Below are 26,751 nucleotides of genomic sequence, written 5' to 3'. Positions count from 1 at the left end.
CAAGATCATCACATCCAACCCATCAACCAATCCAACCCACCCAAACAACTAACCCATGGCACCGAGCACCCCATCAAGTCTCCTCCTGAACACCTCCAAGGACGGCGAATCCACCACCTCCTTGGGCAGCCCATTCCAATGGGAAATCACTCTTTCTGTATAGAACATGTTCCTAACATCCAACCTAAACCTCCCCTGGTGCAGCCTGAGACTGTGTCCTCTTGTTCTGGTACTGGGTGCCTGGGAGAAGAGACCATCATCCGCCTGTCTACAACCTCCCTTCAGGTAGTTGTAGAGAGTGATAAGGTCACCCCTGAGTCTCCTCTTCTCCAGGCTGAGCAATCCCAGCTCCCTCAGTCTTTCCTCATAGGGCTTGTGCTCCAAACCCCTCACCAACTTTGTTGCTCTTCTCTGGACTCGTTCTAGCAAGTCAACATCCTTCCTAAACTGAGGGGCCCAGAACTGGACACAGTACTCGAGGTGCAGCCTAACCAGTGTGGTGTACAGGGGCAGAATGACCTCCCTGCTCCTGCTGGCCACACTGTTCCTGATGCAGGCCAGGATGCCATTGGCCCTCTTTCCTGCCTGGGCACACTGCAGGCTCATGTTCAGCCTACCATTAACCAGTACCCCCAGGTCCCTCTCTGCCTGGCTGCTCTCCAGCCACTCTGATCCCAGCCTGTGGCACGGCATGGGGTTGTTGTGGCCAATGTGCAGAACCCGGCACTTGGATGTGTTAAATCACAGTATCACAGTATCACAGTATAACTAAGGTTAGAAGAGACCTCGAGGATCATCGAGTCCAACCTATCAACACAGATCCCATGACTAGACCATGGCACCAAGTGCCACGTCCAATCTCCTCTTGAACACCTCCAGGGACGGTGACTCAACCACCTCCCCGGGCAGCCCATTCCAATGACGAACGACTCGCTTGGTGAAGAACTTTCTCCTCACCTCGAGTGTAAACCTCCCCTGGCACAGCTTGAGACTGTGTCCCCTTGTTCTGGTGCTGGTTGCCTGGGAGAAGAGGCCAACCCCTTCCCAGCTCCCTCAGCCTCTCCTCATAGGGCTTGTGCTCAAGGCCTCTCACCAGCCTTGTTGCCCTTCTCTGGACACGTTCAAGTGTTTCGATGTCCTTCTTAAACTGAGGGGCCCAGAACTGGACACAGTACTCAAGGTGCGGCCTAACCAATGCAGAGTACAGGGGCACAATGACTTCCCTGTTCCTGCTGGCCACACTATTCCTAATGCAGGCCAGGATGCTATTGGCCCTCCTGGCCACCTGGGCACACTGCTGGCTCATATTCAGGTGGCTGTCGATCAGCACACCCAGGTCCCTCTCTGTTTGGGAGCTCTCCAGCCACTCCGACACCAGCCTGTAGCTCTGCATGGGATTGCCGTAGCCAAAGTGCAGCACTCGGCACTTGGACTTGTTAAATGCCATCCCATTGGATTCTGCCCATCTGTCCAGTCAGTCGAGGTCCCTCTGCAGAGCCCTTCTACCCTCTAACTGACTAACATGTACCCCTAACTTGGTGTCATCTGCAAACTTGCTGATGACTGACTCGACCCCCTCATCCAGATCATCAATGAAGATGTTGAAGAGGACGGGGCCCAGCACTGATCCCTGGGGGATGCCACTGGTGACTGGCCACCAGCTGGATGCGGCACCATTCACCACCACTCTCTGGGCTCGACCCTCCAGCCAGTTCCTAACCCAGCACAGAGTGTAGTGGTCCAAGCCACGAGCTGACAGCTTAGCCAGGAGTTTGCTGTGGGGGACGGTGTCAAAGGCCTTGCTGAAGTCCAGGTAGACCACATCCACAGGCCTCCCCACGTCCACCAGACGGGTCACCTGATCATAGAAGGAGATCAGGTTGGAGAGGCAGGACCTGCCCTTCCTAAATCCATGCTGGCTGGGCCTGAGCCCTTGGCCATCCTTCAGGTGCGCAGTTATTGCCGCCAGGATAATCTGCTCCATCACTTTCCCTGGCACTGAGGTCAGGCTGACTGGCCTGTAGTTTCCAGGTTCCTCCATCCAACCTTTCTTATGGATGGGGACCACATTGGCCAGTTTCCAGTCACCTGGGACCTCACCTGTGAGCCAGGACTGGAGGAAAATGATGGAGAGCGGCTTGGCCAGCTCATCTGCCAGCTCTCTCAGCACCCTAGGATGGATCCCATCCGGTGCCATGGACTTGTGAGCGTCCAAGTGGCTCAGCAGGTCCCGAACTAATTCCTCATGGATTACCGGGGCACTACACTGCTCCCCGACCCCATCACCCAGCTCAGGAGGCCACTCGTCCTGAACTCCTGCCTTGCTGTTAAAAATTGAGGCAAAGAAGGTGTTCAGGACCTCAGCCTTTTCCTCGTCTTCAGTCACCGTGTTCCCCTCCAGGGCCAATAAGGAGTGGAGGTTCTTCCTGCCCTTCTTCTTATTGTTAATATATTTATAAAAATGCTTTTTATTGTCTTTTACAGAGGTGGCCAGCTTCAGTTCCAACTGGGCCTTTGCCTCCCTAATTTTATTCCTACATAATCTAACAACTTCCTTGAACATACCTTGAGAAGCCTTCCCCTCCTTCCAAAGGTGATACAGACTCTTTTTATCCCTTAAATCCTCCAGGAGCTGCTTGCTCATCCAGCCCGGTTGCCTTCCCCGCTGGCTTGTCTCTCGACACGTGGGAACTGCCAGTTCCTGTGCCTTCAAGAGCTCCTGTTTGAAGTAGGTCCAACCCTCCTGGACCCCTTGGTTCATGAGGGCTGGTACCCAGGGGACTTTAGAAATAAGTTTCTTAAACAGGCTGAAGTTTGCCCTCCGGAATTCCAAGGTGAAGGTTCTATTGGTAGTCCTCCCTATCTCCCTGCATATTGAAAACTTCACTATTTTGTGGTCACTGCACCCTAGGCAGTCTCCCACGATCACGTCTCCCACCAGCCCTTCCCTATTGCAGAACAGCAGGTCAAGCAGAGCCTGTCCCCTGGTAGGCTCGCTTAACAGCTGTGTCAGGAAGCAGTCCTCCATTTGCTCCAGGAATCTTCTGGACTGCCTCCTCCCTGCTGAATTAAGTTCCCAGCAGATATCTGGCAGGTTGAAGTCGCCAACAAGGACAAGATCTGATGATCTTGTGACGGCCTCCAGCTGCTTGTAGAATACTTCATCAGCCTCCTCATCCTGGTTGGGTGGTCTGTAACAGATTCCAATCAGGATGTCAGATTTGTTAGGCTGTCCTCTGATTTTGACCCACAGGCTCTCAACTCCCTCATCTTCCACCTCAAGTTCTGTAGCAGAGAGTGACTCCCTAATATACAGAGCCACCCCTCCTCCTCTTCTCCCTTGCCTGTCTCTCCTAAAGAGCCTGTAGCCCCCCAGTGTAGCACTCCAATCATGCGTGTTGTCCCACCAAGTTTCTGAGATGGCGACTATATCATAGTCGCCCTGATGGATCAGGACCTCCAGCTCCTCTTGCTTATTGCCCAGGCTGCATGCATTGGTGTACATGCATCGCAGCTGGGTTCCTGACTTCTCAATTGACCCTACCTTGTGCCCTACTCTTTCCTCTGCAGAGGGTCCGATATCCTCACCCACCCCATTCAGACCTAGTTTAAAGCCCTCCTAATGAGCCCTGCCAACTCTAGTGCCAGGACTCTCTTACCCCTTCTAGATAAATGCACCCCATCAGGACCCAGCAGGTCTGGTGCAGTGAAAGTTGTCCCATGATCAAAGAAACCAAAGTTCTGCTGCTGGCACCATCCCCTGAGCCAATTGTTGATGGTGTGGGTTCTCCCATTCCTCTCAGTGTACGCCCCTGCCACTGAGGGAACTGAGCAGAACACCACTTGAGCTCCTGCCCCATCAATCAATTGTCCAAGGGCCCTGAACTCCTTCTTAATCACCCTGGTGCCCTTCTTGTCAATCTCATCACTCCCAGCCTGTATTACCAGCAGAGGGTAATAGTCAGTGGGCTGGATTAATTTAGGGAGTCTCCTTGCAATGTCCCTAACCCGCACCCCAGGTAGGGAGCAGACCTCCCTGCGGGATGGGTTGGGATGACATATGGGTCCCTCAGTACCCCCCAGGAAAGAGTCCCCAACAACTATAACCCTTCTCCTTTTCTTTGTGGAGCTGGTCGTTATAGCTGGTGGGGACCGCTTGGCCTTAGGCTCCCCTCTGGATGCCTGCTTCTCAGCCTCAGCCCTCTCATCCCCACTGCCCTCAGCCTGCAGGGCCTCATACTTATTATGCAAGGGCAGCGGAGGAGGAGGAGAGGATCGGGGTGGATTTCTCTTGCCACCCCTGGCGGGGACCTGTATCCATCCCTCTGCATTTCCAGGGACCCTTCCCTCAGCAGGGGATATCTGCAGAGCCTTCTCCCACAAATCTAACTCCCTTTCACTTTCCCTTATTGTCCTTAGCCTAGATACCTCCTCCTTAAGCTCGGCCACTTTGTCCTTCAGCTCTGCCACCAGGCTGAGGAGAAAATTCACCTGGTCACACCTGACACAGGTGTCCTCTCCCTCCCCTTCTATTCCAAGTGCCAGACTGAAGCACTCTCTGCAGCTGGCAGCCTGGACTCCAGCATGCTGGTGAAACAACTCTGTCTGGGTAGATGCTGCTTTTCTACCCTTCATCCGAGTGACAACCATGGTGCAAAGTTTGAGTGAAAACAAAAACAAACAAACAAAAAAAACACACTTTTTTTTTTTTTTTTTTTTTTTTCAACCAGACGATAGGCTAGCTAGTGAACCAAAATGGAGCCGTGCGCATAGCCCGGGCGGGATTTAAACCTGCCGTGGCTGGCGTCAGGCTCCCATTCCCGTGCAGGCTCGCGAGAGCACGATCCTGATGGCTCCCCCCTACCAGGAGTCCTCCCGACCCACGAAACCCCGAAAGGAAGGCAAAAAACCCCGAGCAGAAACTCACAGTTCAAGTGGAGCGGTCCCGAATCAGTGGTCCCGATCGGCTAGCGAACCAAAATGGCACCGCGTGCACAGCCCAGGTGGGAATCTCATGCCGTGGGACTCTGCCCATCTGTCCAGCCTGTCAAGGTCCCTCTGCAGAGCCTCTCTACCCTCCAGCAGATCAACCCCTGCCCCAAGCTTGATGTCATCAAGAAATTTACTGATGATGGACTCAATGCCCTCATCCAGATCATCAATAAAGATGTTAAAGAGCACAGGGCCCATCACTGATCCTTGGGGCACACCACTAGTGACTTGTCGCCAGCTGGATGTGGCACCATACACCACCACTCTCTGGGCTCGGCCCTCCAGCCAGAACCTAACCCAGTGCAGTGTGCTCCATCCAAGCCATGGCCTGACAGCTTGGCCAGGACTTTGCTATGGGGGACGGTGTCAAAGGCCTTGCTGAGGTCCAGGTAGACCACATCCACAGGCCTCCCCACATCCACCAGGTGGGTCACCTGATCATAGAAGGAGATCAGGTTGGTCAGGCAGGACCTGCCCTTCCTAAATCCATGCTGGCTAGCCCTGATCCCTTGGCCATCCTCTAAGTGCTGTGTGATTGCACTCAGGATGACCTGTTCCATGATCTTGCCTGGCACTGAGGTCAGGCTGACAGGCCTATCATTCCCTGGCTCATCCAACCGGCCCTTCTTCTGTATGGGCACCACGTTGGCCAGCTTCCAGTCCTCTGGGACCTCTCCAGTGAGCCAGGACTGCTGGAAAATGATGGATAGTGGCTTGGCCAGCTCATCTGCCAGCTCTCTCAGCACCCTAGGATGGATCCCATCTGGTCCCATGGACTTGTGGGGATCCAAGCTGCTGAGGAGAGTTCCAACCACCTCCTCATGGAACATAGGGAAACTGTGCAGCTCCCTGGCTCCTTCTGCCAGCTCTGCAGGCCAGCTGTCTGGAAGACGTTCTGTCCTTCTAGTAAAAATTGAGGCAAAGAAGGTGTTAAGTATCTCTGCCTTTTCCTCATCCTTTGATACAACATTTCCCTCCATGTCAACCAAGGAGTGGAGGTTGTCCTTGCCCCTCCTCTTCCTATTAAGATATTTATAGAAGGACTTTTTGTTGTCCTTCACAGTAGAGGCCAGTTTAAGCTCCAAATGAGCTTTTGCCTCCCTAATTTTCTTCCTACATGATTTGGTAACATCCTTAAACATTCCGTGGGTTGCCTCACCTTTCTTCCAAAGGTGATACACCCTCTTTTTTTCCCTTAGTTCTATTAAAAGTACATTAACCATCCAGGCTGGCCGTCTGCCCCAGCGGCTCATCCTCCAGCACATTGGCACAGCCTGTCCCTGCGCCTTCAACAATTCTTCCTTGAAGTAGGTCCAGCCCTCCTGGACCCCTTTATTTTTAAGGGCTTTATCCCAAGGAACCCTCTGAATTAGTTCCTTGAGTAACCTGAAGTCTGCTCTCCAGAAGTCCATAGTGGAGGTCTTCTTGCTGCCCCTCTTAGCTCGACCAAATACAGAAAATTCAATTATCTAGTGGTTACTGGCCCCTAAACACCCTCCGACCACCACATGTAGGAATAAAATTAGGGAGGCAAAGGCCCAGCTGGAACTGAAGCTGGCCACTGTTGGGGTTTGTTTTGAGCAAGAGGGGACATGGGTCCCAGGAACACCTGTGCAATTCAGGCCTTGAAGAATTCTCTGTTGATAATATAGCGGTGGAGTAGGAGATGTGGGAAAGTGCTGATTGCTTGGTATGCTGAAGTCCAGCTGCCCCTGAGAAGGGAGGCAAGCAAGATAAGGAGGAGGCGAGATCTGGGAAAAAGAGCAATTAGACTGAGTAGGAAAGAATTCCACAGAGTTGTGAAAACAATGATGTAACCTTTTAGAGAGAAACCAATAGTATGTGTTAAATTAGAATAGAATTAACTATGCATAAGATAAGACTATAAATAATGAAGTGTGGAGCAATAAAAGTGGATGATTACTATCACTCATATTGAGTGCTGTCGTCCCTGTCTCCATTCTCGTCAGGCCACCTCAGTCAAAGATAATAAAAAGCATTTTTATAATATATATTAACAATAAGAAGAACGGCAGGAAGAACCTCCACTCCCTATTGGACCTGGAGGGGAATATGGTGACCGAAGATGAGGAAAAGGCTGAGGTCCTGAACGCCTTCTTTGCCTCAATGTTCAACAGCAAGGCAGGAGTTCAGGACGAGTGGCCTCCTGAGCTGGGCGATGGGGTCGGGGAGCAGTGTGGTTCCCTGGTAATCCATGAGGAATTAGTTTGGGACCTGCTGAGCCACTTGGACGCTCACAAGTCCATGGGACCGGACGGCATCCATCCTAGGGTGCTGAGAGAGCTGGCAGATGAGCTGGCCAAGCCGCTCTCCATCATTTTCCTCCAGTCCTGGCTCACAGGTGAGGTCCCAGGTGACTGGAAACTGGCCAATGTGATCCCCATCCATAAGAAAGGTTGGATGGAGGAACCTGGAAACTACAGGCCAGTCAGCCTGACCTCAGTGCCAGGGAAAGTGATGGAGCAGATTATCCTGTCAGCAATAACTGTGCACCTGAAGGATGGCCAAGGGCTCAGGTCCAGCCAACATGGATTTAGGAAGGGCAGGTCCTGCCTCTCCAACCTGATCTCCTTCTATGATCAGGTGACCTGTCTGGTGGACGTGGGGAGGCCTGTGGATGTGGTCTACCTGGACTTCAGCAAGGCCTTTGACACCGTCCCCCACAGCAAACTCCTGGCTAAGCTGTCAGCTCGTGGCTTGGACCACTACACTCTGTGCTGGGTTAGGAACTGGCTGGAGGGCCGGGCCCAGAGAGTGGTGGTGAATGGTGCCACATCCAGCTGGCAGCCAGTCAACAGTGGAGTCCCCCAGGGATCAGTGCCGGGCCCCGTCCTCTTCAACATCTTCATTGATGATCTGGATGAGGGGGTCGAGTCAGTCATCAGCAAGTTTGCAGATGACACCAAGTTAGGGGTACATGTTAGTCAGTTAGAGGGTAGAAGGGCTCTGCAGAGGGACCTCGACTGACTGGACAGATGGGCAGAATCCAATGGGATGGCATTTAACAAGTCCAAGTGCCGAGTGCTGCACTTTGGCTACGGCAATCCCATGCAGAGCTACAGGCTGGGGTCAGAGTGGCTGGAGAGCTCTCCAACAGAGAGGGACCTGGGGGTGCTGATTGACAGCCACCTGAATATGAGCCAGCAATGTGCCCAGGTGGCCAAGAGGGCCAATGGCATCCTGGCCTGCATTAGGAATAGTGTGGCCAGCAGGAACAGGGAAGTCATTGTGCCCCTGTACTCTGCTTTGGTTAGGCCGCACCTTGAGTACTGTGTCCAGTTCTGGGCCCCTCAGTTTAAGAAGGACATCGAAACACTTGAACGTGTCCAGAGAAGGGCAACAAGGCTGGTGAGAGGCCTTGAGCACAAGCCCTATGAGGAGAGGCTGAGGGAGCTGGGATTGTTTAGCCTGGAGAAGAGGAGGCTCAGGGGTGACCTCATTGCCCTCTACAACTACCTGAAAGGTGGTTGTAGCCAGGAAGGGGTTGGCCTCTTCTCCCAGGCAACCAGCACCAGAACAAGGGGACACAGTCTCAAGCTGCGCCTGGGGAGGTTTAGACTCGAGGTGAGGAGGAAGTTCTTCAATGAGCGAGTCATTCGTCATTGGAACGGGTTGCCCAGGGAGGTGCTTCAGTCACTGTCCCTGCAGGTGTTCAAGAGGAGATTGGACGTGGCACTTGGTGCCATGGTCTAGTCATGGGGTCTGTGTTGATAGGTTGGACTCGATGATCCTCGAGGTCCCTTCCAACCTAAGTTATACTGTGATACTGTGATACATCACCCACCAGCCCTTCCCAGTTGGTGAAGAGGAGGTCAAGCATAGCCTTGCCCATGGTAGGCTCTCGCAGCACCTGCGATAAGAAACTGTCCTCCATGCATTCTAAGAACCTCCTAGACTCTCTCCTCTCTGCTGTGTTGAGATCCCAACAGATGTCAGGCAGGTTTAAATCGCCCATGAGGACAAGGTCCGGAGATCTTGAGACAGCCTTAAGCTGCCTATAGAATGCTTCATTCTCTGTTCGTCAGGCAGCCTCTCGGGACATCACCAAGGCCAGCAGCCGCTGGGGACCAGCTGCTGGTCTCCTTTTTGGGCTGTGGGAATCGCCAACACTGCGGAGGTTTGCCGTGAGGAAGGAGCAGCCGTCCTTTCGCGTGGTCAGACTCGTGATCCCAGCGGCGGGAGCGGCTGAATTTAAAAGGGTTTGCAGGGGCTTGTGGGGGCTCTGTTCGTCGGGCAGCCCGTATTCTCTTGTACTCTCTCGTACTCTCACGCGCCGCCGCACTTTTTCTAAATTTTTTATTTATTTTTTTTTGGTGCACTAGGTGCTGTGTCCAGGGACAGGCATGGTTGTAACTCGCAGCAAAAACTCCCTAAAAAAATCAGTGTTGACCCAGACTGAGGTAAAACAGGAGCACGTAGCTGTCTGGGTATATGACTGTAGAGAATGCTGGAGCCTGGCTCTTGAGAAGCAGGGCAGTGGGGGCAACTCTTGTATAAGGTGTGAGCAGATTGACTGTCTGCTTAATCTGGTGTCCAGACTGAAGGATGAGGTTGCTAGCCTTAGAAATATAAGGGAATGTAGGAAAGAGATGAACCAGAGGAGGAATGAGATGGACCAAAGGAGGAAAGAGATGAACCAAAGGAGGAAAGAGATGAACCAGAGAAGGAAAGAGTTGAATCAGAGTAAGCAGGCTCTGCAGGCTCCCCCAGCAGAGGCTGGTTATTCAAAAAGCAGAGGGGAATGGATGCAGGTTCCTCTCAAAAGACACAAAGTAAAACCTCCTTGCCTCCCCTCACCTTCCCCGCTGCTCTTATAAAACAGGTATGGGGCACTGGAGATCGAGGGTGAGGTGGTCCTGATGCCAGAGGACACACCATCTGGGGTTATCCCTGAGGTTAAACAGCCTGAGGTTAAACAGCCTGAGGTTAAACAGCCTAAGGTTAAACAGCCTAAGGTTAAACAGCCTTCCCCTGGCATCAGGACCTGTTCCCTCAAAAAAAAGAGGTTATTCCCTTCTGAGGGGAACGGAGGGCCCCATATGTCAGCCTGACCCATCTCATAGGGAACTCTGTTGTCTGCCAGGAGCCCAAGCTAATGATGTTACCAGAAGGCTGCCTAGCCTGGTGCAGCCCTCTGACTACTATCCCTTACTAGTTATGCAGTTAGGGAATGATGATGTTGCAACCAAAACTCCCAGGGCTAGCAAAGATGACTTCAGGGCCCTGGGAGACCTGGTTGAGGGGTCAGGTGCACAAATAATTATTTCATCAATACCCTTAGCTGCAGGAGGGAATACCATAAGAAACAGGTCAGCAGCTACAGTTAACAAGTGGCTTAGAGGCTGGTGCAATCAAAAGAATTTTGGGTTTTTTGATATTGGAGAACTTTCTGCTGCACCAGGCCAGCTGGCAACAGATGGAGTACATCTGGCCCAGAGAAGGGGAAAGGTCACAGTATATGAGAACGGCCTGTCCCCCAAAGGTAAAAAGATCCTGGGAAGGGAATTCACAGGTCTCTTCAACAGGGCTTTAAACTAGTTTCGAAGGGGGAAGGGGCTGAAACTAGTCCCCTCAGGCAAGAGTCTGAGGGCAATAATCTAGAGTCAGAGGTGAAACCAGCAGCCCAGCTGAAGTGCATGTACACTAATGCACGAAGCATGGGTGACAAACAAGAGGAGCTCGAAGCCTTGCTGCAGCAGGAAAATTATGATGTAGTTGCCATCACAGAGACGTGGTGGGATGACTCACATGACTGGAGTGGTGCAATTGATGGCTACAGGCTCTTCAGGAGAGACAGGCAAAGAGGAAGGGGTGGAGGGGTGGCCCTGTACATCAGGGAGGCACTAGATGCCATTGAGACAGAGATTAGGGATGATTGGGTTGAGTGCTTGTGGGTAAGGATTAGAGGGAAGACCAGCAGGGCAGACACCCTGGTTCGAGTCTGTTATAGACTACCCAACCAGGAGGAAGATGTTCATGAAGCAATCTATAGGCAGCTTAAGGCTCTCTCAAGATCTCCGGACCTTGTTCTCATGGGCAACTTCAACCTGCCTGACATCTGCTGGGATCTCAATACAGCAGAGAGGAGACAGTCTAGGAGGTTCTTAGAATGCCTGGAGGACAGCTTCTTATCCCAGGTGCTGCGAGAGCCTACCAGGGGCAAGGCTATGCTTGACCTCCTCTTCACCAACAGGGAAGGGCTAGTGGGTGATGTGGTGGTCGGAGGGTGTTTGGGGTCCAGTAACCACGAGATAATTGAATTTTCGGTTTTTGGTCAAGCTAAGAGGGGTATCAAGAAGAACTCCACTCTGGACTTCTGGAGAGCAGACTTCAGGTTACTCAAGGAACTAATTCAGAGGGTTCCTTGGGATAAAGCCCTTAATAATAAAGGGGTCCAGGAGAGCTGGACCTACTTCAAGGAAGAATTATTGAAGGCGCAGGGACAGGCTGTGCCAATGTGCCGGAAGATGAGCCGTCGGGGCAGGCGGCCAGCCTGGATGGTTAATGTACTTTTAATAGAACTAAGGGAAAAAAAGAGGGTGTATCACCTTTGGAAGAAAGGTGAGGCAACCCACGGAATGTTTAAGGATGTTGCCAAATCATGTAGGAAGAAAATTAGGGAGGCAAAAGCACATTTGGAGCTTAAACTGGCCTCTACTGTGAAGGACAACAAAAAGTCCTTCTATAAATACATTAATAGGAAGAGGAAGGGCAAGGACAACCTCCACTCCTTGGTAGACACGGAGGGGAACGTTGTAACAAAGGATGAGGAAAAGGCAGTGATACTTAATACCTTCTTTGCCTCAATTTTTACTAGAAGGACAGAACGTCTTCCAGACAGCTGGCCTGCAGAGCTGGCAGAAGGAGCCAGGGAGCTGCACAGTTTCCCTATGTTCCATGAGGAGGTGGTTGGAACTCTCCTCAGCAGCTTGGATCCCCACAAGTCCATGGGACCAGATGGGATCCATCCTAGGGTGCTGAGAGAGCTGGCAGATGAGCTGGCCAAGCCACTATCCATCATTTTCCAGCAGTCCTGGCTCACTGGAGAGGTCCCAGAGGACTGGAAGCTGGCCAACGTGGTGCCCATACAGAAGAAGGGCCGGTTGGATGAGCCAGGGAATGATAGGCCTGTCAGCCTGACCTCAGTGCCAGGCAAGATCATGGAACAGGTCATCCTGAGTGCAATCACACAGCACTTAGAGGATGGCCAAGGGATCAGGGCTAGCCAGCATGGATTTAGGAAGGGCAGGTCCTGCCTGACCAACCTGATCTCCTTCTATGATCAGGTGACCCACCTGGTGGATGTGGGGAGGCCTGTGGATGTGGTCTACCTGGACCTCAGCAAGGCCTTTGACACCGTCCCCCATAGCAAAGTCCTGGCCAAGCTGTCAGGCCATGGCTTGGATGGAGCACACTGCACTGGGTTAGGTTCTGGCTGGAGGGCCAAGCCCAAAGAGTGGTGGTGAATGGCGCCACATCCAGCTGGCAGCCAGTCACCAGTGGTGTGCCCCAAGGATCAGTGATGGGCCCCATGCTCTTTAACGTCTTTATTGATGATCTGGATGAGGGCATTGAGTCCATCATCAGTAAATTTGCTGACGACACCAAGTTGGGGGCAGGAGTTGATCTGCTGGAGGGTAGAGAGGCTCTGCAGAGGGACCTCGACAGGCTGGACAGATGGGCAGATTCCAATGGCATGAGATTTAACACATCCAAGTGCCGGGTTCTGCACATTGGCCACAACAACCCCATGCAGAGCTACAGGCTGGGGTCAGAGTGGCTGGAGAGCAGCCAGGCAGAGAGGGACCTGGGGGTACTGGTCAATGGTAGGCTGAACATGAGCCTGCAGTGTGCCCAGGCAGCCAAGAGGGCCAATGGCATCCTGGCCTGCATCAGGAACAGTGTGGCCAGCAGGAGCAGGGAAGTCATTCTGCCCCTGTATACTGCACTGGTTAGGCCGCACCTCGAGTACTATGTCCAGTTCTGGGCCCCTCAGTTTAGGAAGGATGTTGACTTGCTGGAACGAGTCCAGAGAAGGGCAACGAAGTTGGTGAGGGGTTTGGAACACACGCCCTATGAGGAAAGACTGAGGGAGCTGGGATTGCTTATCCTGGAGAAGAGGAGACTCAGGGGTGACCTTATCACTCTCTACAACTACCTGAAGGGAGGTTGTAGACAGGCGGATGATGGTCTCTTCTCCCAGGCAGCCAGTACCACAACAAGAGGACACAGTCTCAGGCTGCGCCAGGGGAGGCTTAGGTTGGATGTTAGGAAGAAGTTCTACACAGAAAGAGCGATTTCCCATTGGAATGGGCTGCCCAAGGAGGTGGTGGAGTCGCCGTCATTGGAGGTTTTTAGGAGGAGACTTAATGAGGCGCTTGGTGCCATGGGTTAGTTGTTTAGGTGGGTTGGATTGGTTGATGGGTTGGACGTGATGATCTTGAAGGTGTCTTCCAACCTAGTTTGGTTTATTCTAAAATAAAGGTTTATTCTAAAATTCATCTACATCTTCCTCCTGGTTGGGTAGTCTATAACAGACTCGAACCAGGGTGTCTGCCCTGCCAGTCTTCCCTCTAATCCTTACCCACAAGCACTCAACCTAATCTCATCACCCACTAGCCCTTCCCTGTTGGTGAAGAGGAGGTCAAGCATAGCCTTGCCCCTGGTAGGCTCTCGCAGCACCTGGGATAAGAAGCTGTCCTCCAGGCATTCTAAGAACCTCCTAGACTGTCTCCTCTCTGCTGTGTTGAGATCCCAGCAGATGTCAGGCAGGTTGAAGTTGCCCATGAGAACAAGGTCCGGAGATCTTGAGAGAGCCTTAAGCTGCCTATAGATTGCTTCATGAACATCTTCCTCCTGGTTGGGTAGTCTATAACAGACTCGAACCAGGGTGTCTGCCCTGCTGGTCTTCCCTCTAATCCTTACCCACAAGCACTCAACCCAATCATCCCTAATCTCTGTCTCAATGGCATCTAGTGCCTCCCTGATGTACAGGGCCACCCCTCCACCCCTTCCTCTTTGCCTGTCTCTCCTGAAGAGCCTGTAGCCATCAATTGCACCACTCCAGTCATGTGAGTCATCCCACCACGTCTCTGTGATGGCAACTACATCATAATTTTCCTGCTGCAGCAAGGCTTCGAGCTCCTCTTGTTTGTCACCCATGCTTCGTGCATTAGTGTACATGCACTTCAGCTGGGCTGCTGGTTTCACCTCTGACTCTAGATTATTGCCCTCAGACTCTTGCCTGAGGGGACTAGTTTCAGCCCCTTCCCCCTTCGAAACTAGTTTAAAGCCCTGTTGAAGAGACCTGTGAATTCCCTTCCCAGGATCTTTTTACCTTTGGGGGACAGGCCGTTCTCATATACTGTGACCTTTCCCCTTCTCTGGGCCAGATGTACTCCATCTGTTGCCAGCTGGCCTGGTGCAGCAGAAAGTTCTCCAATATCAAAAAACCCAAAATTCTTTTGATTGCACCAGCCTCTAAGCCACTTGTTAACTGTAGCTGCTGACCTGTTTCTTATGGTATTCCCTCCTGCAGCTAAGGGTATTGATGAAATAATTATTTGTGCACCTGACCCCTCAACCAGGTCTCCCAGGGCCCTGAAGTCATCTTTGCTAGCCCTGGGAGTTTTGGTTGCAACATCATCATTCCCTAACTGCATAACTAGTAAGGGATAGTAGTCAGAGGGCTGCACCAGGCTAGGCAGCCTTCTGGTAACATCATTAGCTTGGGCTCCTGGCAGACAACAGAGTTCCCTATGAGATGGGTCAGGCTGACATATGGGGCCCTCCGTTCCCCTCAGAAGGGAATAACCAATAACAATTACCCTCCTCTTTTTTTTGAGGGAACAGGTCCTGATGCCAGGGGAAGGCTGTTTAACCTTAGGCTGTTTAACCTTAGGCTGTTTAACCTCAGGGAGAACCCCAGATGGTGTGTCCTCTGGCATCAGAACCACCTCACCCTCGATCTCCAGTGCCCCATACCTGTTTTCCAAGAGCAGCAGGGAAGGTGAGGGGAGGCAAGGAGGTTTTACTTTGTGTCTTTTGAGAGGAACCTGCATCCATTCCCCTCTGCTTTTTGAATAACCAGCCTCTGCTGGGGGAGCCTGCAGAGCCTGCTTACTCTGATTCAACTCTTTCCTCCTCTGGTTCATCTCTTTCCTACATTCCCTTACATTTCTAAGGCTAGCAACCTCATCCTTCAGTCTGGACACCAGATTAAGCAGACAGTCAATCTGCTCACACCTTATGCAAGAGTTGCCCCCACTACCCTGCATCTCAAGAGCCAGGCTCCAGCACTCTCTACAGCCAGATACCTGGACAGCTACCTGCTTGTGTTCTACCTCAGTCTGGGTCGGCACTGATTTTTTTAGGGAGTTTTTGCTGCGAGTTACAACCATGCCTGTCCCTGGCCACAGCACCTACTGCACAAAAAAAAAAAAAATAAAAATTTAGAAAAAGTGCAGTGGCGCGTGAAAGCACGAGAGAGTACAAGAGAATACCGGCTGCCCGACGAACAGAGTACCCGCGAGCCCCAGCAAACCCTTTTAAACTTACCACATCACTGACAAAACAGAGGATATAGTCCAGAACTCTGGACTCCCATTCTTCTGGAACAAAATCTAATACTGTAAAACTAGAGTTTAAGTAAAAATATTTTCCTTAGTTTTAAGGAGGGGGAAACTGGATGTGCACTCTGCTAGACAAGGTGCTCAAATCCACCCCTCCATCATCACTCCTTGCCAGGCTGAGCAACATAGTTCAGACCAGGAGCCATGCATGGGCTGGGGATCTTCAGGGTGTCCCTGGTCCCCAGGATGAAGAACAGGCTCCAGTAAAGCTCTGAGTCCAGATGTTTGCCCTACAGACCTCTGCTACCAACCCAGGGACTCAACCTTACCTTATTACCCAACAATTAAAACTCAGTGAAGCCTGAGAGTATCACCTAGGGAAAGATAATCCCAGTGCACCTTATGCATTAAATATGATGGCTCAGAGCCTTCCTGTGATGCCACAGCAGGCAGGAGAGTAGGTCTCTGGGCTGGGATTACTCAGCAGTGGTCCTCATTCTGCAACCTTTCCCCAAAGATCAGCTGGTTTGGCAGTTCCCCACAGGATCAGCAGTGCCCATGGCAGAGGTGGCAGCATCCCTGCACACACAAATACCCACAGGCAGCTTTTTCCATCAGATTTACCAAGTGATGGTGCTGATGACAGCTTTGGAGGAAGAAGCATCAAGATATGAATTAACCAGAGGTGTAGGAGGAGCACATGAGGTCTGTGTCTAGTCATGAGGTCTGTGTTGATAGGTTGGACTCGATGATCCTCGAGGTCTCTTCCAACCTTAGTGATACTGTGATACATGGTGGGCACTGACTCAGTCCAGAGGCAACTAGCTTTATTAAAATGTCCGTGGGAGAAAAGACCTCCCTTTGTTTGTGACAAAGAGAGAAATCCCAGAACATGCCCAAGAACATCCCATCCCCACCTGGGGGGTACACCCAAACCCCCCAGGGCTCTTTCCTCCCCCCCCCCACAACCCAGCCTTGGGCCTGGGCAGGCCCAAGGGAGGCGGCTCACGCCATTTTACCTAGGCAGCAGCTGGGGACAAAAGAGGAAGTGAAGACCTCGCATGGACATTTTATAGGGGAGTGTGGTGAAGAGGTTATTAAATTTATTAATATGAAATATGAATTATGAAAAATATTATTTTTATTAATGATCAAACTATTAATAACCAATGAATCACCAACTTATATACATGTTCTAGTGCACGTTCGTGAAATAGATTCCACAAGTGGCTTAGTGTTATGATTATAACTTAATTGAACTATCTATAAACCCTTTCTATATTTATATAACGAAGGGTGCAGTTCCGCCGCTTGGCCACTAGATGGAGACTCGGCGGGACTCGGGCGGCTTCTGGCTATACACAGCAATATTACAATCTTTCTATGTGTCAACGCTTACTCTGCTAGACGCGGATACTTTGAACTGAGTGCTAGTGGATGGAAAGCATGTGGAAGATATTCGATTCCCTCCAGACAACAGGGATCGGTCCTGGTCGGGGTTGGCTCGCACGGCAGGGCGGGATGACGGTGGCCGGTAGGTGGGCTCGGACGACGCGGCAGCAGGCAAAGCTACGGGGGTCGGCCCAACCACGGCGATTCTCGGGGCTGATGCAAACAGCCTCGGGGAGAGAATGCGGTAGCGTTAGGCGGCGGATTCTCGTTTAATCAGCTTGAAGGAGCAGTGGGCCTCTCGGAGTGGTCCCGGGTTCGGTGCAGTATAGGCACGAACAATGCTTTAGTCTTCCCTGAGGTTCACAGGGCTCAGAGCGGCACACGTGGCGGCTCCTCGCCCGCTATGGCAGGGCTAGGCATACGTGGACTCGGTATCGATCAAGTCCCTTCTCCCCGGCAACTGGGCAGATCTTACCCTCGGGGGTCGGTCCAGTCCTCCAGTGGCACAGTGGGCTCTCCCGGTTGGTACGACTGGCTGTGGCGACTCTGGGCTCCTCAGGCACAGCGAAGGTCCTCCCTCTGTGCTTCTTAACGATGCAGAGGCTTTCAGTATGCGTGCATGCATAACAGAAGCTAACAACAATAAGTTCAATGGCAGAGCAGGGCATTATGGGAATGAAATACCTGGTTTCCTGTGACCACCCCCTGGGCTGGGCCCACCCCTTGGGACCACCCAGGTGTGGTCTATGCAGTGGCATCCGGGCCAGCGCCCAGCCTAAACCACCACATGCTCTGAAAGATTCATAGCATTTGCTATCAGATTTTGTTTTCTGTCACTGATAAAACTCATCCTGGCATGACTTTAGCCCAGGATCAGATTTTAAAGCATTGCAAAGACCTCTGTGATTTAAAGCAAATATCCAGCCCAGTCTGAACTGGGGGAGATATCTAAAGGTTTCAAGGCAAAAGAAGGAAGTAAAACCCAAAGGCAAGTGACATGAAGGATCAGGGCTGACAGGGCTCGATTTAGCCAAGCCAACATTTGCCCTCTCCTATCAGTCCCAGGCAGACAAAGCACAGTGCATTGGGTGCAGATCCTTTGTCACCATGTTAAAGAGATTCTAGTGACAGGGTGGTTGTGTTGCCAGCTCCAGTAATTTTACCATGTATCTCATTTTATGTAAGGATGAATGTAGGAATAAAATTAGGGAGGCAAAGGCCCAGTTGGAACTGAAGCTGACCACCTCTGTCAAAGATAATAAAAAGCATTTTTATAAATATATTAACAATAAGAAGAAGGGCAGGAAGAACCTCCACTCCTTATTGGACCTGGAGGGGAACACGGTGACTGAAGACGAGGAAAAGGCTGAGGTCCTGAACACCTTCTTTGCCTCAATTTTTAACAGCAAGGCAGGAGTTCAGGACGAGTGGCCTCCGGAGCTGGGTGATGGGGTTGGGGAGCAGAGTGGTGCCCCGGTAATCCATGAGGAATTAGTTCGGGACCTGCTGAGCCACTTGGACACTCACAAGTCCAGGGGACCAGATGGGATCCATCCTAGGGTGCTGAGAGAGCTGGCAGATGTGCTGGCCAAGCCACTCTCCATCATTTTCCTCCAGTCCTGGCTCACCGGTGAGGTCCCAGGTGACTGGAAACTGGCCAATGTGGTCCCCATCCATAAGAAAGGTTGGATGGAGGAACCTGGAAACTACAGGCCGGTCAGCCTGACCTCAGTGCCAGGGAAAGTGATGGAGCAGATTATCCTGGTGGCAATAACTGTGCACCTGAAGGATGGCCAAGGGCTCAGGTCCAGCCAACATGGATTCAGGAAGGGCAGGTCCTGCCTCTCCAACCTGATCTCCTTCTATGATCAGGTGACCCGTCTGGTGGATGTGGGGAGGCCTGTGGATGTGGTCTACCTGGACTTCAGCAAGGCCTTTGACACCGTCCCCCACAGCAAACTCCTGGCTAAGCTGTCAGCTCGTGGCTTGGACCACTACACTCTGTGCTGGGTTAGGAACTGGCTGGAGGGCTGAGCCCAGAGAGTGGAGGTGAATGATGCCACATCCAGCTGGTGGCCAGTCACCAGTGGCATCCCCCAGGGATCAATACTGGGTCCCATCCTCTTCAACATCTTCATTGATGATCTGGATGAAGGGGTCGAGTCAGTCATCAGCAAGTTTGCAGATGACACCAAGTTAGGACCAGATGTTAGTCAGTTAGAGGGTAGAAAGGATCTGCAGAGGGACCTCGTCTGACTGGACAGATGGGCAGAATCCAATGGGATGGCATTTAACAAGTCCAAGTGCCGAGTGCTGCACTTTGGCTACTGCAATCCCATGCAGAGTTACAGGCTGGGGTCGGAGTGGCTGGAGAGCTCCCAAACAGAGAGGGACCTGGGTGTGCTGATCGACAGCCACCTGAATATGAGCCAGCAGTGTGCCCAGGTGGCCAGGAGGGCCAATAGCATCCTGGCCTGCATTAGGAATAGTGTGGCCAGCAGGAACAGGGAAGTCATTGTGCCCCTGTACTCTGCATTGGTTAGGCCGCACCTTGAGTACTGTGTCCAGTTCTGGGCCCCTCAGTTTAAGAAGGACATCGAAACACTTGAACGTGTCCAGAGAAGGGCAACAAGGCTGGTGAGAGGCCTTGAACACAAGCCCTATGAGGAGAGGCTGAGGGAGCTGGGATTGTTTAGCCTGGAGAAGAGGAGGCTCAGGGGTGACCGCATTGCCCTCTACAACTACCTGAAAGGTGGTTGTAGCCGGGAAGAGGTTGGTCTCTTCTCCCAGGCAACCAGCACCAGAACAAGGGGACACAGTCTCAAGCTGCGCCTGGGGAGGTTTAGACTCAAGGTGAGGAGGAAGTTCTTCACCGAGCGAGTCATTCATCATTGGAACGGGCTGCCCACGGAGGTGGTTGATTCACCGTCCCTGGAGGCGTTCAAGAGGGGATTGGACGTGGCACTTGGTGCCATGGTCTAGTCATGGGGTCTGTGTTGATAGGTTGGACTCGAAGATCCTCGAGGTCCTTTCCAACCTAAGTGATACTGTGATACTGTGATACTGTGAATATATGTGAGAATATATACATGTTGTTTTTCTTAAAGCCACAAGCCCCTAAGGCAAATGATTTTCTAAGAACCTCCATTTTCAAAAGGTTTGAGGCATGAGCTGAGTTTACTCTAGGAGAAATAAAACCAGAAGGCAAATTCAAAGCACGTCAGAAAGAATGCTAAAAATATGATTGAAAACTTTGACCCAGTTTTTTGATCTGGGGTTTTCTGGCTGTGATTTCTGGGGGCTTGGGGTTGGAGATAACAGAAGCAGGAGTGAAGTGTGGCATGGTTGTATTTCAGGATCAATATCAGGGTGCAGCAAATGGTGTATTTATCTGCAAGCACACACAAGCCTTGAAAGGTCTAATTATGCCCTGCTTTACACTAATGCAGCTCTGTGGTACTGACAGTGAGTACCAGGGTGCCCGAAATGTGCTCATTTTCCAGCCCTCCCCTGTTTTTTTTGTTGTGCATTGTGTCCATCCCAGTCTCACCCCATCATGCACAGTGTTTTATGGATTACTGCACTTCATCCTTCACTCATGCCTCCAGGTAAAATAGCAACCAACATCACCTTGCAGCAGTTCTGGTGAGGAAATAAGACCCATACAGATGATCTTAACTGAAAGGAGACTTCTAGGACATAGAATCACAAAATTACAGAATGACAGGGATAGAAGGGACCTCAGGGGATCATTTAGTCCAATCCCCGTGTTAAAGCAGTCACCTACAGCAGGTTGCACAGGATCACCTCCAGAAGGGTTTGGAATCTCTCCACAGAAGGAGGCTCTGCAGCCTCTCTGAGCAGCCTGTTCCAGTGCTCTTCCACCCTCACAGCAAATAAGTTTTTCTTCATATTTAGATCAAACCTCTTGTGTTCTAGTTTGGAGCCCACTGCCCCTTGTTTTGTCACCAGGCACTACTGAAAATAATCTGGCTCTACCCTCTTGATCCCTGCCCTTTAGATATTGACAGGAATTGATAAGACCCCTTCTCCAGGGGGATCCCCAGTCTTCTCCAGGCTAAAACAGCCTTTCCTTGTCAGAGAGATGCTCCAGTTCCCTCAGCATCTTTGCAGAGTCCACTGGACTCTCTCCAAAATTTCCTTCTCCCTCTTTAACTGGCGAGCCCAGTACTCCAGACATACACGTAGAACTCAGCCTGCCAGACCAGCTGAGACATTCAGGAGCAGTAATTGCATAAGGAGATGAGATTCCCAGGAATACCCCTCCCAATACCATGGACACGAAAGCACAGTTGTCATCTGTGATAAACAACAGAGAGGAGAATATACAGGAAACAGCAATTAAACTGTTAAAGTCCTGGGCAGTTTTCCAGTTACTGGCTGCCCTCAGCTATATATAAATGTGGCCCAAGAAGTGCTGTTCTCTACCAGCTATACACCCCTGATGACCCTCAAGATGGACAGGCAGGTATGAATTGCCACCAGACACACTGAGCCAGTGTCTTCTGCCTGTTCTGAGGAGTAACACATCTAAAAGAAGAGGTGGAAAGGCTAAGAGCTAGAAGAGATGGCGAGCAGAAAATTGACGATTCCCATAATGTAATCTCTTCTAAACCAGAACAGGGGGTAACACTTAGGGGAACAGGGAGTTTGATACCTTCCCAGCAGCAAGACTCTCAACCTCCCTGTAGTAACCCACATGAGCAGGGCCAATGAGAACAGGTCTCTGCCCGACGGAAGAAATGCAAACAAAGAAAGTCTGCTACTGTGAGCAGCACGCTGCCTCCAGTGCAGATACAGAACAGGTATGAGGCTCCGCAGGAGGAACAGGTCATTGGTAAGGTCGAGGACTCAAGAAGGTCAGAAGCTGCACCAATGACAGGTTGCCTCAGGCCAGCCATCAAAACTTACCCAGAAAAGAAACCTCGTAGGGTCATCGTCATAGGAGACTCCCTACTGAGGGGAACAGAGGGCCCAATATGCAGACCAGACCAATTTCATAGAGCGGTCAGCTGCCTCCCTGGTGCCCAAGTAAAAGACATTGTAGATAGAATTCCCAAACTCGTGAGTCCTTCAGACTACTACCCACTTCTGGTCTTTCAGGTGGGCAGTGACGATGTAACAATGAGAGGCTCACAATCTATTAAAAAAGACTTCAGAACCTTAGGGCAAATGCTAAAGGGATCAGGGGCTCAAGTCATGTTCTCTGCCATCCCTCTAACGTCAGCAATGGATGAGGAAACACTGAGGAAGGGCCGACAGATCAATTTATGGCTCAGGGGCTGGTGCCATCAACAGGGCTTTGGGTTCCACAATCATGGATTGGTTTTCAAGGCACCTGAGCTGAAAACAACTTATGGGACACACTTGTCCCAGAGGGGGATAAGAATCCTGGGGCAGGAATTGGCAGGGCTCATTGATAGGGCTTTAAACTAGATTTGAAGGGGGAAGGGGTTAATAGTCTCCTGCTGGCCGGTGACAAACGGAGGGGCAGCTCACCAGCAGTAGAGAAAAGGAGAGCTGGTAAGGGCTCTCAACTTGCTGCCCTGAGGCAAGCCACCAATGATCCACCAGGACATTCTGTGGAAACCGAGGGGAATTGGCACAAGAGGAGGACAGGGCCAGCCCAGCTGAAGTGCTTCTATGCAAATGCGTGCAGCTTGGGCAACAAACAGGATGAGTTAAGGGCCACTGTGCTGCTGGGATGCCACGACATAGTGGCTGTTACTGAAACTTGGTGGGATGAATCCCATGACTGGAATGTGGGGATAGATGGGTATAAACTCTTTAGGAAGGATAGGCAGGGAAGGAGAGGAGGAGGTGTTGCCCTCTATGTCAATAGCCAGTTGGAATCAGTGGAGCTCCAACTGGGGAGGGATGATGAGCTAGTTGAGAGCATATGGGTTAAAATTAAAGGCAGGACAGGGGAAGGAGATATTACTGTGGGGGTCTCCTACAGGCCACCTGACCAGCAGATCCAAGCAGATGAGGCCCTCCATAGGCAAATAGAAGCGGCTTCCAGGTCACAAGCCCTGGTCCTCATGGGTGATTTCAACCACCCGGACATCTGCTGGAGGGACAACACAGCAAGGCACCAGCAATCCAGGATGTTCCTGGACTGCATAGAAGACAACTTCCTCCTCCAAATGGTAGAGGAACCAACAAGAAATGGTGCTGTGCTGGACCTTGTTCTCACCAACAGGGAAGGGCTGGTAAGCAATGTGAGGCTCAGAGATGGCCTTGGCTGCAGTGACCATGAAGCAGTTGAATTTAATATCCTCAGGGCAATCAGGAGGAAGTATTCCAAGCTTACGACCCTAGACTTTAGGCGTGCAGATTTTGATCGCTTCAGGGATCTGCCAGCCAAAGTGTCGTGGGACAAAGCCCTGGAGGGAAGAGGGACCCAGGACAGCTGGTCAGTATTCAAGGACCACCTCCTCTGTGTCCAGGAGCTCTGTATACCAATAAAGAGAAAAGCAGGCAAGAATGCTAGGAGGCCTGCCTGGATGGGCAAGGAGTTGCTGGACACACTATTACTTAAAAGGAAACTCTACAGGAAGTGGAGAGAAGGACAGGTAGAACAGGGGGAATATAAGGAAGCTGCCCAAGCAGCAAGAGTCCTGGTTAGGAAAGCCAAAGCAGAGATTTAATTGAATCTAGCCAGGGAGATTAAAGGGAACACTAAGAACTTCTACAGGTATATTAATGGGAAGAAGAAGACTAGGGAAGGTGTGGGCCCCCTCAGAAAGGAAAATGGTGACATGGTCACAAGTGATGAGGAAAAGGCTGAGGTACTTAATAACTTCTTTACCTCAGTCTTCACTGCAAGGGCCTCTAGCCACACTCCTGATGTTATGGAAGACAAAGCCAGGGACGGGGAGGAAGAACTGCCCATTGTAAGTGAAGATCAGGTTCGTGATCATCTGAAGAACCTGAAATTGTTCAAGTCCATGGGACCCGATGGGATACACCCACGGGTACTGAGAGAACTGGCAGATGAGGTTGCTAAACCCCTCTCTATTATATTTCAAAAGTCATGGCAGTCTGGTGAAGTCCCCACAGACTGGAAAAGGGGAAACATTGCCCCCATCTTCAAAAAGGGTAAGAAGGAGGAACCAGGGAACTACAGGCCAGTCAGTCTCACCTCTGTGCCTGGAAAGATCATGGAGCAGATCCTCCTGGAGGCACTACTGGCTCAGAAGAATAGTGAAGAGGTGATTTGGAACAGTCCGCATGGCTTTGCCAAGGGCAAATCCTGCCTGACCAACCTGGTGGCCTTCTATGAGCAGGTGACAAAATTAATAGATGAGGGGCGAGCAACTGATGTCATTTACCTGGACCTGAGCAAAGCCTTCGACACTGTCCCGCACCACATCCTGGTCTCCAAACTGGTGACACATGGGTTTGATGGGTGGACCACTAGATGGATAAGGAACTGGCTTGATGGCCGCACCCAAAGAGTGGCTGTCAATGGGTCCATGTCCCAGTGGAGGCCAGTGACAAGCGGAGTCCCTCAGGGAGAAGGGCCACAAGGATGATCAGAGGGCTGGAGCACCTCTCCTATGAGGACAGACTGAAGGAGTTGGGGCTGTTCAGTCTGCTGAGGAGAAGGCTCTGAGGTGACCTAATTGTGGCCTTCCAGTATCTGAAGGGGGCCTACAGGAAGGCTGGGGAAGGACTTCTCAGGATCTCAGGTAGTGATAGGACTAGGGGGAATGGAATGAAGCTGGAGGTGGGGAGATTCAGGCTAGATGTGAGGAGGAGGTTCTTCACCATGAGAGTGGTGAAACCCTGGATTGTGTTTGCCCGGGGAGGTGGTGGAGTTGCCATCATTGAAGGTGTTCAGAAGGAGACTTGATGGGGTGCTTGGTGCCATGGGTTAGCTGTTTGGGTGGGTTGGATGGTTGATGGGTTGGACGCGATGATCTTGAAGGTCTCTTCCAACCTGGTTTGCTTTATTCTAATAAAGGTTCTAATAAAGGTTATTCTAATAAAGGTCCAGGGAGGTGGTCGAGGCCCTGTCCCTGGGGGTGTTTAAGAGCAGGCTGGATGAGACTCTGGCCAGCCTGATCTAGTGTGGGGTGTCCCTGCCCATGGCAGGGGGGTTGGAACTAGATGATCCTTGTGGTCCCTTCCAACCCTGAATGATACTATGATACAAGAAAGTTTCACTCCCTCTGGATGAGGATCTCCTGCTCCCCTCTAGCAGCACTCCGTGGTCCCAGTGCAAACTGAAATTATCCTGTGGCCTAATTACTGCCCAGATCTTCTGCCTATAAATATCTGGCCACAGCATAGGGAAATAACCTGCCTGTCAGTGCAGACAGAGTTGGGTGGTACCAGCATCCTTGATGATGAGGAAGGCCAGGAGATGCAGTGGAGGCTCCACAAACAGCAGCAGTAGGGAAATTAAAAGAAAATTCTTTTCACATGGATTGTAAAAAGCAATTCCCATGCAGGGACAGGAGCAGCACTTAGAACAGGACTGTTCCCAACAGACAATTTGGAAGCAGCTGTCCCATTAGGTGGTGAGAGAGTTTAATAACCTCCTCCTGGCACTGGTTAATTTATTGGTTAATAACTAACTAGTACAGATGCAGCTTTAGGGGACCTGCACGTGGGCTTTGCCCTAACTGCTCTGTACAAGGCAGAGGTACCCAAAGCATAGAACCTATTTCTTGATGCTCAGCAGAGAAATCTCTGATAAGAAAGAATAGGGAAACAGTTTTCTTTAAATCTGTGTGTTCCCTGCAGCAAGAGAGCACAGCTTTGCACCAGTGCCTGAGAATCAGCAATAACTAGGATACACCATCCTGTGTATTTTAAAGATCAAGCTGAGTGAAATGCAAAATATCTTTATGACTGCTGAAAATTTTGGTCAGTAGTTACAAACAGTTGTTCTTTAACCAGCCAGTGGAACAGCCCTGAGAGCAGGACTGGAACTGAAATAGTCCAGGGAAGATTCACAATCATAAAATATAATTAAAGTTTTCAGTGATCAGAAGTAATTTCTAGCATGCATCAGCATGGACACATGTTCTGCTTTTGCAGGCAGCAGTTTTGTGGATAGATACAAACAGTGATTGCTCCATTTAACCTGGATGGGTTTTGTCCAGATCACCAAAGAAAGGTTTAAAGTGTTTACATTTAAATAGTTATCCTGGGTTTTTGAAGACATTTGTCCTTTGCAGTGTCTGGATCTATGACTCTCTGAGATAAGGAATGCACACTTCTCAGATATGGTTCAGGCACCCACAGACCCAGGCAGGTGTATTCATACCAGGGAGTGTCAGATGTGCTCTTCTGGTCATACCTGAGCCAGGACAAGGCATCATAGAATTGTTTAGGTTGGAAAAGACCTCTCTAAGAATATCAAGTCCCGCTGTTAACTCAGCACAGCCAAGCCCATCACTAAACCATGTCTTTCAGCACCATATCTACACATCCTTTAAATCCCTGCAGGAATGGTGACTCCATCACTTCCCTGCAAAGCTTGTTCCAGGGCTTGACAAACTTTCAAGGAAGAAATTATTTCCTAATCTCCAACCTAAATCTCCTCTGGTATGATTTGAGGTCATTTCCTCTTGTTCTGTCACTTGGGAGAAGAGACTGACTCCCACCTTTCTACAACTTCCATTCAGGTAGTTGTAGAGAGTGAGAAGGTCTCCCCTGAGCCTCCTTTTCTCTAGGTGAATCAGCCCCAGTTTCCTCAGCTGCTCTAGACTTGCACCCCTGTGGTTGCCTTTCCTTCTCA

This window comes from Melanerpes formicivorus, unplaced genomic scaffold (assembly GCF_026170545.1).
Source record: "Melanerpes formicivorus ecotype bairdi unplaced genomic scaffold, bMelFor1.0.p_v2 SCAF_9, whole genome shotgun sequence".
Lineage (NCBI taxonomy): Eukaryota > Metazoa > Chordata > Aves > Piciformes > Picidae > Melanerpes > Melanerpes formicivorus.
The sequence above is the reverse complement of the archived record's forward strand: the minus strand, read 5'-3'. Positions refer to the sequence as shown.